Source organism: Capricornis sumatraensis, chromosome 3 (genome assembly GCF_032405125.1).
Source record: "Capricornis sumatraensis isolate serow.1 chromosome 3, serow.2, whole genome shotgun sequence".
NCBI classification, from domain to species: domain Eukaryota; kingdom Metazoa; phylum Chordata; class Mammalia; order Artiodactyla; family Bovidae; genus Capricornis; species Capricornis sumatraensis.
Window position 1 is genome coordinate 163,284,402 of NC_091071.1, and position 1,167 is coordinate 163,285,568.

The window sequence follows — 1,167 nt, forward strand, 5'->3', positions numbered from 1 at the left end:
GTGGGCATGGCAGACAGCTGATGCAGTGGCTGAGAAGAGGCTGGAGCAGTGAGTCTGACCCCTAGGCCAGCACTTTGCATCCTCCAGGCAGGGCTGGGAGTTCCAGCAGCTGTGAGAGAAGGAAGGCTCAGACACTCCAGGGTTCCTGGAGACGGAGGGTGTCCAGCCTGCATCCCGGACATAAAAGGAAGTTTGCACAGCCTCATCTTGGGGTGGCGGGTCCAATGATGCCCTGCATGTCAGGGTGGCAGGTCAGCCCTGGGAGACAGTGGTCTCCCTTGGACTACCTTGGACTACCCGATCTGGATTTGAATCCCATTGCTGCCGCTTACCAGCTGTGCAATTGTTTTGGTGATCTATTGCTGCATAACAAACACTGCAAAACCCATGGCTTAGGGTAGCAGGTATTTACTCAAGATTTTACAGTTTGGGCAGGGCTCAGTGGGGATGGCTGGACTTTACCCGATATATCATTGCTGAGTTGTCTTAATGGGGGAAAGAAGATACATTTCTAAGATAGCTTCACATCACTTCAGGGTTCAGCTGGGCCCGTCAGCCAAGAGCCTTGATGTTGTTCCCAGTGGGCCTCTCCTCCGGAAGGTCTGGGTTCCCCACACCTTAGAGGTTGGGTTCCAAAAGGGAGGAAGTCACAGCCCCTAAGCCCCTAAGCCCCTAATGCCTGGGTTTGGCAGTCCCAACACTTCATCTCCTCTCCATTCTATTGGTCAAGAAGTTCTGGGCCCAACCCAGATTCAAGAAGCGATATAAGCTCTCTCTCTCTCTCTTTTTAAAAACTCATTTATTTATTTAGGTGTGTCAGGTCTTAGCTGCAGCACATGGGATCTTTGCTGCGTCATCCGTGATCTTTCCGTTGAGAACCGTGGGCTTCTCTCTAGCTGTGACGCGTGGATTCCGGAGCCAGTGGTCTCAGGCGTCACGGCACGCAGGCTCAGCTGCCCCGCAGAATGTATCTTAGTTCCCCGACCAGAGATTGAACCCAAGTCCCCCTCATTGGGCGGTGGATTCTTAGCCACTGAACCACCAGGGAAGTCCCCGTAAGTTCCATCTCTTAAGCGGAGAAGGTAGCACCCGTGTACAGGAGAGGATGAAGTTATTTGAGGCTGGCTTTGGCTACAGTGAGCTGGAGCAAGGTATTTAATCTCCCCA